The sequence below is a fragment of the Trichomycterus rosablanca genome, chromosome 1 (assembly GCF_030014385.1).
Source record: "Trichomycterus rosablanca isolate fTriRos1 chromosome 1, fTriRos1.hap1, whole genome shotgun sequence".
Classification (NCBI taxonomy): Eukaryota; Metazoa; Chordata; class Actinopteri; order Siluriformes; family Trichomycteridae; genus Trichomycterus; species Trichomycterus rosablanca.
This window is the reverse complement of record NC_085988.1, coordinates 47,247,432-47,262,678: the sequence shown is the minus strand read 5'-3', so window position 1 is coordinate 47,262,678 and position 15,247 is coordinate 47,247,432. Positions and strand designations below refer to the sequence as shown.

At 39.9% G+C, this 15,247-nt stretch overlaps 1 long non-coding RNA gene across 1 annotated transcript; it reads left to right on the top strand.

The window, feature by feature from the left end:
• Window positions 1-4,139: 4,139 nt before the first annotated feature.
• LOC134321838 (uncharacterized) lies at window positions 4,140-7,669 on the top strand. Its single transcript, XR_010013932.1, has 2 exons — window positions 4,140-4,426; window positions 6,614-7,669. It is a non-coding gene; the product is annotated as an uncharacterized LOC134321838 (long non-coding RNA).
• The last annotated feature ends 7,578 nt before the right edge of the window (window positions 7,670-15,247 follow it).

The following is a 15,247-nucleotide window of genomic DNA, read 5'->3' as shown; positions in this document are numbered from 1 at the left end:
GGTGGTTTAGACATTAATGGCTGTATATTGAGTTATTTTGAGGGAAGAATACATTTACACTGTTATATAAGCTGCACACAGACTACTTTTCATTGTGTCAAAGTGTCATTTTGTCAGTGTTGTCCCATGAAAAGATATACTTAAATATCTGCAGAAATGTGAGGGGTGTACTCACTTTTGTGATACACTGTAAGTAACAATGTCATCATTTCAGATAGCTACTCAGCACTTAGTAGCATTCAGTCAGGCAGATCTCTAAGAACAGATATTTTAAATAAAATTTATGCCATTTTACATAAAATAGATATCAAAGGTAGGTCAGTAAGTTTTCTTTGGGTTCCTGCTCATGTTGGAGTAGAGGGGAATGAACAGGTGGATAAAATAGCAAAACAAACTTTAAAACACAAACACATAGATCTACATATTCCACTGAACAAAACAGAGGCAAAGGTCTACATTAAAAAGTATGGCAAAACAGCCTGGCAGGAATATTGGGATAGAAGTGAAACAGGAAGACATTTATACAGAATACAAAAAAAGATAGACTCAGGTAGGAGGACAGGCAGGAGACGGAGGGAGGAAATCATAATAACACGTCTAAGAATAGGGCACTCAGGTCTAAATCACACACTAAAGATAATCAATAAACATAGTACAGGAAATTGCATACACTGTACACAGGAAGAAACTGTAGAACATGTACTGCTACATTGTAAAAAAAATATGAACAAGAAAGAAATAACCTTTTGCAATCTTTGGAAATGGCTCAACAACACAGTTTAACACTAGCTGGATTATTAGGGAAAACACCAAGTAATATAAATCATTTAATTATCAAGTTTTTAAAAGAAATACAAGTATATAATAGAATCTAGGTTTTTTTTTTTTTTTTTTTTTTTTTTTTTTTTTTTTAATATCTCGTATTACACAGTCCAGTTGGTGGCGGTAAATGCATCTTTACGTTGGTATGCCAATCGCCATTAAATAAGAAGAAGAAGAAGAAGAAAATGGCTTTTGTATCTCTGTAGTAATGTGGTGTGTATGCTTGTAGACAAGTCCAGGGGAAAAAGGAGCTAAGACAAGTGTTTGTGGCTCCTATAGCTTCAGTGCATCTCCCCCGTTTATCTACCAGGAATACAACAAGGAGGAATGTTAAGCACATTATACTGTACTTCTAGTAATTGGCTGACTTGGTCTGCTTGTATGCTGGCGTTTGGTATCTCTTAGCCTTGTAGCAGGGCCAGTTTGGGGAATGTTTTATTAGCTTTATTAGCATCACTGCTATGATGGGCTATTGTTCGCTCTGTGGCCATTGTCTGATGCGTTGATTGTTTTAGCCTTATGGCTATTGCAACCTCTTACCCTCGTTTTATCTGTTACTGATATTGCTATGGTTAACTTTTGCTGCTAGCTACCATGGGTAACTTTACTATGCAATGTAAAACAATGTGTTTGCTGCTATTTTTGTGTATGTCTCCTACATGTGTGTGTCTGTTTAGGCTTGGAAGTTGCCAAGTGTATGCTGGAATCATGTTATGCTGTTTGTTTCTGTGAATTTGGCTGGTACCACAGTGCTGGGTGCTGGCTGCTGTTCTCTACTGCTGTTCTCTAGTAGCTGTTCTCCGGTTCCCTACTGCTGTTCTCTAGTAGATGTTCTCCTGTTCTCTTTTAGCAGTGTTCTTTTTATAGTGTTGTTACCTATTTCGTTGCTGCTCCCCAAATTATATACAGTGTATCACAAAAGTGAGTACACCCCTCACATTTCTGCAGATATTTAAGTATATCTTTTCATGGGACAACACTGACAAAATGACACTTTGACACAATGAAAAGTAGTCTGTGTGCAGCTTATATAACAGTGTAAATGTATTCTTCCCTCAAAATAACTCAATATACAGCCATTAATGTCTAAACCACCGGCAACAAAAGTGAGTACACCCCTAAGAGACTACACCCCTAAATGTCCAAATTGAGCACTGCTTGTCATTTTCCCTCCAAAATGTCATGTGATTTGTTAGTGTTACTAGGTCTCAGGTGTGCATAGGGAGCAGGTGTGTTCAATTTAGTAGTACAGCTCTCACACTCTCTCATACTGGTCACTGAAAGTTCCAACATGGCACCTCATGGCAAAGAACTCTCTGAGGATCCTAAAAGACGAATTGTTGCGCTACATGAAGATGGCCAAGGCTACAAGAAGATTGCCAACACCCTGAAACTGGGCTGCAGCACAGTGGCCAAGATCATCCAGCGTTTTAAAAGAGCAGGGTCCACTCAGAACAGACCTCGTGTTGGTCGTCCAAAGAAGCTGAGTGCACGTGCTCAGCGTCACATCCAACTGCTGTCTTTAAAAGATAGGCGCAGGAGTGCTGTCAGCATTGCTGCAGAGATTGAAAAGGTGGGGGGTCAGCCTGTCAGTGCTCAGACCATACGCCGCACACTACATCAAATTGGTCTTCATGGCTGTCACCCCAGAAGAAAGCCTCTTCTGAAGTCTCTACACAAGAAAGCCCACAAACAGTTTGCTGAAGACATGTCAACAAAGGACATGGATTACTGGAACCATGTCCTATGGTCTGATGAGACCAAGAATAATTTCTTTGGTTCAGATGGTCTCAAGCATGTGTGGCGGCAATCAGGTGAGGAGTACAAAGATAAGTGTGTCATGCCTACAGTCAAGCATGGTGGTGGGAATGCCATGGTCTGGGGCTGCATGAGTGCAGCAGGTGTTGGGGAGTTACATTTCATTGAGGGACACATGAACTCCAATATGTACTGTGAAATACTGAAGCAGAGCATGATCCCCTCCCTCTGGAAACTGGGTCGCAGGGCAGTGTTCCAGCATGATAATGACCCCAAACACACCTCTAAGACGACCACTGCTTTATTGAAGAGGCTGAGGGTAAAGGTGATGGACTGGCCAAGCATGTCTCCAGACCTAAACCCAATAGAACATCTTTGGGGCATCCTCAAGCGGAAGGTGGAGGAGCGCAAAGTCTCGAATATCCGCCAGCTCCGTGATGTCGTCATGGAGGAGTGGAAAAGCATTCCAGTGGCAACCTGTAAAGCTCTGGTAAACTCCATGGCCAGGAGAGTTAAGGCAGTTCTGGGAAATAATGATGGCCACACAAAATATTGACACTTCAAGAACTTTCACTAAGGGGTGTACTCACTTTTGTTGCCGGTGGTTTAGACATTAATGGCTGTATATTGAGTTCTTTTGAGGGAAGAATAAATTTACACTGTTATATAAGCTGCACACAGACTACTTTTCATTGTGTCAAAGTGTCATTTTGTCAGTGTTGTCCCATGAAAAGATATACTTAAATATCTGCAGAAATGTGAGGGGTGTACTCACTTTTGTGATACACTGTATATTTATATGCTATCATTAGAAGTGCTTTGCCACTTTATTGTAAAGTTTGGTCAGGACTGAAGTTGGGGACTAAGTCATTGGGGTGCTAGTATCGTGTTCACTGGAGTGAAAGCTATTGCAGTGTAACGCATGTAGGTGATTTGGTTTGTCTTTTCCTATCTTTCTTTTTGGGTTTTATTCCCACGTGTTGATGAGCCTGGAGCCTCTGGTTGGTCTCCCAGCTCCGGTGGTGCCTGACCAATTTTATTAGATAGGTGACATTTTAGCTTATTATGCTTTTTAAGTAAGTAAACTGACAGTGACATGTAACTTTACAGTCTTGTTTAATAAATAAAAACATTGTATATTCTTTAAACCTGTGTTTGTAAGTTTCTTCTAATCAGAGCTCCCGTTTGCTCTAGGTTTAAACCAAGGGGTGGCGTTGTCGGGTACGTATCGAGATAAGGCGGTGCCACACATATATAAATCTAAAACATGTGTTGAGGTCATAATTTGGTCAAAAAAAGAGCATTAAAAAACTGGATCAGAGTTCGCCAGAGCAAATGGTCCAACCGTCCAACCATTGAGGAACAATATGCCTCATTTACCAAATTGTTCCTAAGAAGTTTCTTACATTTGTTCTTGAAGTCCTAAAATGTCTTGGTCAGATTCATGACATGCTCTTAAACTGCAGAACTGTTTGAAGCCATTTTCTCATAATGATGAATTCCAATGTCTTCTTAAACTGAAAGCGCCTTTCCATTGTTCCTAATTACCATAGGTATACATCTGCTGATTCCCATAAAAGGGCATGGATCTTCAGGACCATGTGCACACAGGGAAAGCACAGACAACCTGCATCTACAAACAAAAAGGTTATGCCAAAAAATTAACAAACACAGTGAGACACTGGCCACGGGAGGGGGAAAGAAGGCTTCCCCAGGGTTATCCAACCTGGACTAGTGCATCTGAGCCATTATTGTTGGGTGTACCATCAGCTAAGTATTTGGACACAGAACTTCAGTCCCAGAGTGTCAGTGGTTTTATGCCCCAGTGCATTCTCAGAGTCAAAAGGTAAGCTGTTTTTTTTATATAGATACATTTGAATTTTTTAGCATTTAACGTTTTTATCCAAAGCGACTTACAGTAGTGTGACTGTATACTGTCTAAGCAACTGAGGGTTAAGGGGCTTGCTCAAGAGCCCAACAATGGAAACCTGGAAGTGGTGGGGCTTGAACCAGCAACATATCGATTACTAGTCCAGTACCTTAACCGCTAGGCTACAACTGCCCTGCAATACAATTTAACCGTATATTTTATCTAAAATCATGTATCATGTACATTTTAAATGTAAACACCAGTGTAATACCTAATTGTGGGTAATTTCTTTTTTTTTTTAAATAAGTGTTCTCTTCAACATGTCCATGTGTTTAAAAAGCATGCTAGGCATTCAGGTGGCAAACCAGTAAAACTCGCTAGCACACCAGAGCTGACACGAACAATTATTTGCTCGTCCTTCGAGTTGGATGGCGAAAGTTATTCCTCATAACTAATGTAATTACAACCTCTGCTGGCTGATCGATGATGCCTGCATCAGAGGCGAGGAATAATGAAGATCAGTGTGTGACTCTTCATATGCAAGACTGAGCCCCATATGAGCTTGTCTCATGCAGGTGAAAAGAAGCAGTCGGCAACTCCACTTGTAGGAGAAGGTGTGTGTTAGTCATGACTCTTCAATCAGGAGTAGAAGTCAGCATCAGTAGAGAGAAAGCAAAATGCACTCGGGTAATTGGAAACGACTAGATTGGGGGGAAAATTGGGGATAAATGCGAAAAAAAAAAGTCACGTGGTTAGGTTATATGGAGCCTATTCCAGCATTTCAATGGGTGCAAGGCACACATCCTGGACAAGGGAGCCAGTCCATCGCAGGGCTGAGAAACAACAATTTCTACAAATTAAAAAAATAAAGATATTCATTGAAACCTGTTTGATTTTGCGTTACATTGATGCATTTCTGTCTTAGATTAATTGTACACAATAATCACACTTTAAAACTTTTAAAAAATTATTCTTAAACATTGTATTTACAAACATTAATTTCTGTCAACTTGAATGCCAAATGCATGCTACAGTCCCAAGAACAGAAAGTGGTACACCACATTTCTTGGCAGAGTAATGCAACACACAGCAGGCCATGATCTTGTTACCAACCTAAAATAATGAAGATGACCAAAGATTATAACATTAAAAAAAGGTCTGACAGCTTTTGGCTGTGATAGTATAATGTTTCTGCAAAAATAAACCACAATTTTAGCTGCTCTCTTTATACACACTGTCTCCTGTTTGTGAAGCAGTTTGCCACCTGCTGTGTCCAAACACATCCAGCGTCCTTTTAAGATGCCAGTGGTGCGCTCAATGATGGAGCGAATATGTGCAGGCTGCTGATAATAGGACACTTCGTGCTGGGTCTGAGGGTTAGTGAGTGGTGTCATTAACCAGGGTGCCAGGGCATATCCTCTATCTCCTAATAAAACAAGTCATTATAGGAATAGAGGCACACTGTGGTTGGAATTTCTAATTACTCTGAGATGCATAGCAATGAGCCACACATCTCCAGCAGCTCCATGTTCTAGGCTCATACCCACAGAACTGTTTTGTGCAACTCCTGGATGCAGGAGACCAAATTCAGATGATGGTTCTGGTGGTCGCAGATGAGTTGTACTATTGCTTGCGTTTGAGATGGGAACAAATCTGATTAGGGTGCCTTAATGAGCACATGGGTGCAGCATTGTGCTGCATACACCAGTAATAGAATGGAATCCTCTCTTGACTTGGACCTCTGCCCTCACTGTACAGGGCAAGACCAACAAAATAATACTGAATGTCAATGTGCTTTGATCGCTTAATCAGTACCAAAGGGCAAAAAGGTGTCTGTCAGAGTTAGATGGCCAAGGCCCTGCAATGGATTGACGACCTGTCCGGGGTGTGTTACTGCATTACACCAAGTGATTCCAGGGAAACCAGATACACCACAGCTCTGACCAAGTTAAACTGATACTTTGAGATAACCTGTTACTAATGTAAAGTTCATGAGCCATTGGTGGATTCTATTTTATGCAAACATTCCCGGCGCACACAGGGCGAAGCCCTGGCCCCACCTCGGGTACCCAGATCACATCTCTGTTTTGCTAATTCCAGCATACAGATCACTTGTCAGATGCTCCAAACCGTTTCTAAAACAGGTTAAAATCTGACCAGCAGGAACCATCTCTGCTCTTCAGGACTGTTTGAGACACATAGATGACTGCAGGAGGTACGTCCACTGCTGAGGGCCTAAGACTCCACCTATAAAGCAGGTGACAAGACAGCCCTGAGAACGATGAGGACCAAACTGTCCCGGGAAATCAGAGAAGCAAAGCACACACATAGCCAGAGCATCCACAGCCACTTCCAAAACAGGCAGGGCATCCAGGCTATCACCAGTTACAGGACTACAGCACCTGACTGGGACAGTAATGCCTTCCTTCCAGACATGCTGAACAACTTCTGCACTCGATTTGAGGCACAGAATAATGTGGGGGCGAGGAAGACCATCCCCCTTTCAACGACCAGGTGCGTCATCTCACCACAGCTGATGTGAGGAAACCTCTACGCAGTCAACCAGTGGAAAGCTGCTGAATCAGACAATATTCCTGGCAGAGTGCCCAAAGGATGTGCAGACCAGCTGTCTGAATATGGACAAATTTAAAGAGATAGTTGTTGACTTTAGAAGGTTTACTCTGCGTAGAGGTTTAGAAGGTTGACTCTGCGTAGACCACTCTCCGCTTAACATTGACGGCTTCTCTGTGGAGATCATCCAGGGCACTAAATTCCTTGATGATCTCCTGGCAGAGAACCTCACCAGCTCCCTTAAAACCAGCTCTATTACCATAAAGCCTAACAGTGTCTCTATTTTCTGAGAAGGCTCAGGAAAGCTCATTTGCCACCTCCCATCCTTACCACATTCTACAGAGGAACCAGTAAGAGCATCCTGAGCAGCTGCATCACTGTCTGGTTTGGGAATTGGACTGTATCTGACCGCAAGACTCTCCAGCAAATAATGAGAACACACACACACAACCAACACAGTCTTGCTCCCTGGACTTATTTATGCACAATATTCTTCAATGAATATTCTTTGAATGTTTCTCCTTTTATACAATTACTGACACTTTTAGCAAAATTTATTTATTTCAACAATTAACTGTCCAGCACAAAATAACATAAGTTCTACACAAGTTCCACTTTCAAACTTCATATAAAAAGATTTGTTTTTCATTTCTGTTGTCCTCACTTCTTTCCTTTTAAGGGGGGTTGGTCCTTTTCGTCTTTGGTCCGGAGCACACGGCGTCCATTTTTTCCAAAAAAGACCTGAAATGCTGATTCATCTGACCGCAATACACATTTCCACTGAGTGATGGTCCATCCTAGATGCCTCAGAGCCCAGAGAAGTCGATGCGCTTCTGGACATGGTTAACATAAGGCTTCTTTTTTGCACAGTAAAGTTTTAAGTGGCATTTGTGCAGTCAGCTTAAGCTTGCGCCCTTGGCCTTTTTGCACTGAAATTCTTCCCGATTCCTTGAATCGTTTAATGATATTATGCACTGTAGAGGGAGAAATATGCAAATCCCTTCCAATCTTTCTTTGAGGTACATTGTTTTTAAACATTTCAATAATTTTCTCACACATTTGTTGACAAACTAGTGATCCTCTGGCCATCTTTGCTCATCAAAGGCTCAGCCTTTCCTGGATGCTGCTTTTGTACCAAACCATGATTATAATCACCTGTTGACATCACCTGTTTGGAATCACATCATTATTTAGCTTTTTTAACTTTTTTTGGAATGTGTTACGGGTCTGAAATGCAGGAATGGATGTTTATTAACAAATAAAATTAAGTTTAGTGGACAAAACATGAAATATCTCAGGTTCAAACTGTCTGCAGTCAAATAAAGTCAAAGTAAATGTAAGAAACACTGCATTTTTATTTTATTCACATTTTCCATACTGTTCCTACTTTTTCTGGTTTGGGGTTGTAGAAAAAGCTGGACGAATGCCAAGTTGTACTAGTATAGAGGCTGATGAAAGGTGGGGTTCTATTGTGTTTATATTTTTTTACATTAGTATGTTAAAAGAATCATTTTAAGCAAATCTGAATTATTGATGTTACCTACAAAATATATTGTGATTATGGCCTTACTACAAACAAATGTGGTATGAAGACTCTGCGTAGGTACCATTTAAACTAAATTACCAGTATATGTTCCCAGCATATTGAATGACAAGGAATATTTATAAAAAAAACCTTGGGCTCTGGGAAGTTCCATGGATAATACAAATAACCCATATGTTAGCTCATCTAAATGTGCTTGGTGAAGTGCCACATCTGTGCATCTCTGGATGTTTGGTTTAGATTCCAGTGTCATGTCTGCACTCTAATGGCTCGGCCATCTGGCTGAACTTTGTAACCAGAAGTATGCAACAAACACTGCTCCTAAATCTCAAATTATCACCCTCAACTCTCTCATCAAAAATCAACCTTATCACAAACACGGTAAATAGGAATTACACAAGGGTAATTGCACTACTGTAAAATAATAATAATAGCCCACCTTTTCTTATTTGACACACTAAATGATTTCAGGTCATTAAACAAAACACTGGAATGAAAATACATAATGTAAAGCATAAAAAACGTTATCTAACACCCATATTACTCATCTTTACATAATAACTGGTTGCACCACTCAATGATTGCAATTGAATACAGTGGACTTTTGAGGTACGAACGGTTTACCATACGAACATTTTGGGTTACGAACGATCTTTTTCAACTTAACATACGAACAAATTTTGGATTACGAAGCGAAATTCCCGAAACACGTGACGTCACGAACAAGTTGACTCCGACCATCTCTCTCTCTCTCTCTCTCTATATATATATATATATACATACAGTGAGCGGACAGCGGACGGTGTTTTTTCGGTGGGGTTTTTTTTTTTTATATCTTGTAAAATTCAATATTAAAATGGCCTCAAAGAAGGTGCAGAGGAAGTGTAGTGCTGAGAAAATGAACAAATCTTTTACTATTCGTTGTTGTATAATTACTCCTGCCAGCAGATGTCACTGTGTATCAGACAGAGGGGACAGTGAGTGAGAGAGAAGAAGGAATTCGACTCAGTAAAGTATTCTTTCTTTCGTGCAATTACACCTACAAAATACAATACTATTAAAATAAAGAAGGAAATAATAGCGAAATATGAGAGTTATTGTTGTTTCTGGTAGACACATTTTATATATATAAAAAAGTAAACTTATTGTGGTGTATAGTAAAGCACACGCACTGCACTGAAATGTGACGTGTGTTTATGTACAGTACAGTACTACTGTGTATTGTTGTTTATTATAGGAATGTCTATTCTATCATTTTAGATTTAAGGGAAAATATACTTGTATTTATAACAAAAAAGACAATTTAAGACATTAGAAAGGTTAGGTAAGGGGGTGGTTTGGGAGGTCTGGCACAGATAAATTCTATTTACATTATTTCTTATGGAAAAAATTGGTTTAACTTAAAAACATTTTGACTTAAGAACAGCCCTTCAGAGCCAATTAAATTCGTAAGTCAAGGGTCTACTGTACTTTTTTATTGTTTGATATTAGTGCTTTACATAGTGGGAAAAATGTCCTACTTTTAATAGTTGAATTTATTTAAAAACACACAGGCATAATTTGATATTTATTTCACTTGCTTTTATCTTTAAAGTAATTACTTTATCACAGTACATTTCATGTTAATAATAGAACCTCATTCCTCAGTGCTAGTGAGGATGCTTGGATGATTTATGTACAATATACTGTACATGTTGATCTTTGGCAGACTGTTAACATTGTGTTTAGATAGTTATTGTAAAAAAATGAGAAAGCACAGCAGTTGTGAAACTGTTTATAGTATAAATTTAACTGCACCTTTATGCAAATAGCCAGTTCCAACTCAAGACATCTGGAATGTTACATGTAAATGTAAACACTCCAGAAGCACATCGTACTGTGTACTTGAATATACAAACACTGCAGTATTCTCTCTGCATTAGAAGAATACTAGAAAAGGTTGGAAATATTGCAACAGGTAAAGCTATTTTCAGCAGGTCTATTGTTAAACAAGCTCCACATTCTTTTAGCCATATGGTGTATATACACCAATAAGGCAAAACATTATGACCACCTCCTTGTTTGTACACTCACTGTCCATTTTATCAGCTCCACTTACCATATAGAAGCACTTTGAAGTTCTACAGTTACTGATTGCAGTCCATCTGTTTCTCTGCATATCTTTTTAGCCTGCTTTTACTCTGTTCTTCAATGGTCAGGACCACCACAGAGCAGGTATTATTTGGGTGGTGGATCATTCTCAGCACTGCAGTGACACTGACATGGTGTTGGTGTGTTAGTGTGTGTTGCAAGAGACCATATTGGGTTTCACTCTTGTCAGTCAGAAGAGGAATCTGGAAACTACAAGATGCACAGATTCACCAAAAACTTTGCCTGGTCTGTTCTATCTCTAGTGCTGATATGATATGCAGATGGTAGTGTCAGACTTTTATAAACAGCATGTACCTGTCTTATAGGAATGAGACCCAAGGGGGGTCCTACTTAGTATTAGTATTGTGTTACTTATAAAGTGGCTGGTGACTATATTTATAAATTTCACTGTATTTACACTATCTGGTCACTTTTGAAGTTATAGGTTTGTTGGAGACGCTATACCTTTTCTAATACTACATTTATTCATGTCCCATCAAATTAATTCAGAAAAGTGTAGATAAGTTCTGAGTGACAGACAGCCACATTTATAGTTTCACTGTATTAATAGATTTCACAGTATACAGCCAAATGTATGTGCACACCTGACCATGAGCTTGTTGGGCATCCAATTTCAACCCTCTCTGCAATCTATATATATATATAGTATTATACACCGATTAACCATAACATTAAAACCACCTTCTTGTTTCTACACTCACTGTCCATTTTATCAGCTCCACTTTCCATATAGAATCACTTTGTAGTTCTACAATTACTGACTGTAGTCCATGTGTTTCTCTGCATGCTTTGTTAGCCCCCTTTCATGCTGTTCTTCAATGGTCAGGACTCTCCCAGGACCACTACAGAGCAGGTATTATTTAGGTTGTGGATCATTCTCAGCACTGCAGTGACACTGACATGGTGGTGGTGTGTTAGTGTGTGTTGTGCTGGTATGAGTGGATCAGACACAGCAATGCTGATGGAGGTTTTAAACACCTCACTGTCCCTGCTGGACTAAGAATAGTCCACCAACCAAAAATATATCCAGCCAAGAGCGCCCCGTGGGCAGCGTCCTGTGACCACTGATGAAGGTCTAGAAGATGACCAACTCAAACAGCAGCAATAGATGAGCGATCGTCTCTGACTTTACATTTATTAAGTAGGATTGTCTATTAGAGTGGACAGTGAGTGAACATGGTATTTAAAAACTCCAGCAGCGCTGCTGTGTCTGATCCACTCATACCAGCACAACACACACTAACACAACACCACCATGTCATTGTCACTGCAGTGCTGAGAATGTACACTCTGTACAGTCCTGACCATTAAAGAATAGCATGAAAGGGGGCTAACAAAGCATGCAGAGAAGCAGATGGACTACAGTCAGTAATTGTAGAACTACAAAGTGCTTCTATATGGTAAGTGGAGCTGATAAAATGGACAGTAAGTGTAGAAACAAGGAGGTCGTTTTAATGTTATGGCTGATCGGTGTATATAGAACATTTGTGGTGTTCTGCAACCAGGATACTGTGGTTTTAAAAATGTAGCAAAGTAAAAGTTAACATTGGCAGAATCATTTCCGAGTATATAATATAAATCTCCCCAAAGTGTACAGTAGTTTCAAGTTTTTAATATTCCACAGGTGTTTTTTAATGTAAGAATTGATAAACTTCAGTCAGAGACATTGAGATCTGGAACACGTCATAGATGTACCACCTTTGCTTTACAGCTTATTGAATAAGAGTGTAACCAGAGACGTTAGCCTTATAAAGAAAAAAAAATGCAGCCAAATGAAAGCTGAGGTGATTTCAGACTGTAGTACTGACCACACAAAACATACTGCCACTGTTTGGCTGAATTGATGACAATGAGCCTTTGTAAACATCTGGAAGCTGTTATAGATTTTTCCCCCTGAAGACTGCAAAGAAATAAAGGGAAACACTGACTTGCACACACACACACACACACACACACACACACACACACACACAGAGAGAGAGAGAGAGAGAGAAAGAGAGAGAGAAAGAGGTCTGGTTAATCAAAGCCGAAGGTGTGATAGCACACCAGAAAAATGGCAGCAGCGAAAGAGAAAAGAGGCTCATGAATCTGTTTCGTGGAGCTGAAATCAAAGCACTATGTCTCCATTATGTCAAGCCACAGCTGGCTTTTACCAAACCTACACAAACACTGGAAATGAAAAAAACCAGAAGATTAACCCTAAACTTTATTAGGAATGTTCTGCTTTTGAAAAATTGGAACATAAAAGAGAGCTGCGGTAGAGAATGTGTCATTATAAACAGTAGCTTTACTAACCTACAATACCTACAATATAAATGCATTGGAATTTGAAAGGATGGAAGGCTTTCTGTCGCGCAGAACTTTCATATATACAGTCATCTGGAAAAAGCTAAAGGAACAGAAATATACACTGATCAGCCATAACATTAAAACCACTTCCTTGTTTCTACACTCACTGTCCATTTTATCAGCTCCACCAGTGGCGGCTGCTGGTCTTTCAAAGAGGGGAAGCTCATTGTCGGCTTACATCATAAAATTTGTCAATTTATTTATACATTAATTCTGCCCTCCGTTCCTTTTCAAGAAAATGGCCTGAAATGGGTTGCAGTTTGTCTTTTGACTTCACTCACAAAATCCGCGATGGGACTGAAGCTCCCAGTGATTAAGTGATGGTGTAGCGATCAAACTAGCTGTCAATCAAAACGGGATTCAGCCTTTCGACTGATCCTCCAATCATCTTGCAGAAGCTCAGCATCCAGACCCGCCCACAGCTCCATTCGTAAATCGTGGCATTTATCCAATGACCGGTGAGTTTCGAAGCAATAAAAAAAAAAAACCTTCAATGCAGCCCCATAGAAGTGAAGAGACGCTCAGCTTCTGTGGGCAAATGCATTGACGCTCCGGGAATGTATGAAAAGTTCGAGTCAGTCGATTTGTGATAAGTAGCTGATTCTGAACGAACTCGTCTTCAAGATGAACGTGTTCTAACGCATTTGTAGTCAATGAAATGTTAACACAACTGTACATATTTGACCATTTAAGTTTTGACATTTTAGGGAAAGCTGAGCTTCCCTTGCAGTCTTAGAGAAATTGCCACTGAGCTCCACTTACCATATAGATGCACTTTGTAGTTATACAATTAATAACTGTAGTCCATCTGTTTCTCCACATATCTTTTTAGTCTGCCTTCACCCTGTTCTTCAATAGTCAGGACCCCCACAGAGTAGGTATTATTTAGGTGGTGGATGATTCTCAGCACTGCAGTGACAATGACATGGTGGTGGTGTGTTAGTGTGTGTTGTGCTGGTATGAGTGGATAAGACACAGCAGCGCTGCTGGAGTTTTTAAATACCATGTCCACTCACTGTCCACCCTATTAGACACTCCTACCTAGTTGGTCCACCTGGTAGACGATCGCTCATCTATTGCTGCTGTTTGAGTTGGTCATCATCTAAACATTCATCAGTTGTCACAGGACGCTGCCCACGGGGCTGTTGACTGGATATATTTTTGGTTGGTGGACTATTCTCAGTCCAGCAGGGACAGTGAGGTGTTTAAAAACTCCACTCATATCAGCACAACACACACTAACACACCACCACCATGTCAGCGTCGCTGCAGTGCTGAGAATGATCCACCACCCAAATAATACCTGCTCTGTGGTGGTCCTGTGGGAGTCCTGACCATGGAAGAACAGCATGAAAGGGGGCTAACAAAGCATGCAGAGAAACAGATAGACTACAGTCAGTAATTGTAGAACTACAATGTGCTTCTATATGGTAAGTGGAGCTGATAAAATAGACAATGAGTGTAGAAACAAGGAGGTAGTTTTAATGTCATGGTTGATTGGTGTATGTAGCATTAAAATGGCTTGGAGTCTCCACAAATGCTACAACTTTAAGAATGACCAGACGGTGTAATTTGAGAAAAGAAACAGGAACCTGGTCGAAGGGGGAACAGATCTAGGAGGGGAGCAGAAGGGGTGAGGTAGCCGAATGTCTGTTTATTTAGAAATTCATATGAGCATGCATCAGGCATATATGCTTGATATTTCAAGAAAGAAGGTTCAATATGGGGTACAGGTAGTTTTTAAAGCTTTTGCTACAGCGCTTCATCATTTTAGATTACAGACATGTCACTGGGTTTAATCAATTCTTACCTCCACAGTGATTTGACTCACACACTTAACTTTTTCACAAACTTTTAAAAATCAATTTTAAAATCAACCACATGTACATATTTATGATTTATATCGATTATGAAGCAGTTTGTCTCAAAAAGCGCTACTTTTCAAAAGAAAAATGTCTCGAAATTACTCGAAAAGAAAACCAGGCAGTTTCCCATTTTTAGCATTTAATGTATGCTGTACATAATGATCCTTAGGTTTGTGCAATCATGGTTTATTGTACAACCCCAAATCAGAAAAAGTTGGAAAATGGAAATGAAAAAACAGACAGTGTGAACCTGAGATATTTCATGTTTTGTCCACTCAACTTCATTTCATTTATTAATAAACATTCATTCCTGCATTT